The following is a 1,593-nucleotide window of genomic DNA, read 5'->3' as shown; positions in this document are numbered from 1 at the left end:
CAAATTCTCTTGATACAGGGGTGTAGGTTGTAGCCGTGCTGGTCTAGGACATAGGCAGGCAAGGTTCTTTGGGTGAATCTGATATCTTTTATTAGACCAACTTAACTATTTAACTTAACTATTTAACTTAAATAGTTAAGCTGGTCTAATAAAAAGGTATCAGATTCACCCAAAGAACCTTGTCTGCCTAATTCTCTTGGTAAACTGTAACCTCTGTGGCTGGCCGTGGGATAGTTATGTAGGAAGCAGGGGAATAACTTGTTGAAGCAGCCAGGTGAGACAGCCATCTTGCAAGAAACACTTGAGCTACTTTCTGAAGTACGACAGCTGCAACCGAGGGAACCACTGACCCAAACTCAGAGCATTAACAAGTTTCATTGAAGCGGGCAGAATCGAGTTGCTGAGTGAAAGTGTAAGAGGCTTGGTAGTGTGTGGTGGAGATGCATGTCAGCAACCTGAAGAAGATAGAGGAGGAAGCAAAAAAGTCAGGCAGAGAATAAGAGAGAAGCAATTGTAGTACAGCCTGAGAGGAGGATGAAGGTAAGCTTTTTGGGCAGTATGGGATGCGAAGGAACTATGGCAAGTTTGATTCCTTTTGTGTCCTGGGGCATGGCATGCATTCTTTTGCAAGTATATGGAATTGCATCCAAAAAATACCCAACTCCGCCATCAGTTTTTCCTCCTTGTGGAAACACCTGTCCCACAGGTTCCCAAATATTGACTGACTGGATCAAAAGAGGTAATTTCACAAACACTTATAAGCAGTTCTAGATTTCAAACTCCTGAGGACAGTGACCCATCTCGCCTGTTAACAAGCACGCTGACAGGACAGTACCTGAAGAACCACAGGACAGTCCTACAGAAAGGAAGCAAGAAAGGCATGGTCCTAAACTTTTTTAAAAGCAGGAAGGTCCCAAAGGTCATGCTGTGATGAGGACCAGAGGCAGCTGTGCGCTACTTCCCTGTATCTTTCTTGCAGTTTTCCAAACCTCTTTACACTTCTCCTTTTAGTGCCAGTGTTGTCACCTCCCTTTTTATAAGAAATCATTCGGGAAACTGGGGGGGGCTGAAATAGCAGAGAATAGCCTAAAATGACAGCGGGATGTCAGCCAAGGAGAAAGGCCCTGATAGTTCTGTTTTTGATAGTCTGTTATCTGACCCCCCCCCCCCCCCCCCCCCCCCCCGCTCTCTCCATGCTGGTTAAAACCAGCTGCAGCTTTTGCCAGGTTGCCCCAGACATGGCTTTGGCTTCCCCGCGGCCTCTGATGCAGCTGCCTAGACTTATTTTTGCAGGCTTAGGAGCAGTGGAGGGCGGCTGGCCAATCCAGCCCCAGGCGCCACCACTTCGGTCCGCAGAACCGATACTACTGGTGCCCTATCCGCGTGCCGAAGCAGTGAGGGCCAGCTCCGCTTCCCTGGGCGGGCAGGCCGTCCGGCACCGAGGCCCTCGACAGCTCCCCCCTGCCCCGCAGCACCGGGGCGCACTGGCAGCGCCTGCCCCGTGCTCCGACTCCATGCAAAAGAACAGCCAGTCACTGAACGATTTGCATACGCGGTTGTCATGGCAGGCCCCCCCCCCGTCGCTCTCCCCTC

Source organism: Alligator sinensis, unplaced genomic scaffold (genome assembly GCF_000455745.1).
Source record: "Alligator sinensis unplaced genomic scaffold, ASM45574v1 scaffold506_1, whole genome shotgun sequence".
NCBI lineage: Eukaryota > Metazoa > Chordata > Crocodylia > Alligatoridae > Alligator > Alligator sinensis.
Note: the sequence above shows the minus strand (reverse complement) of the source record.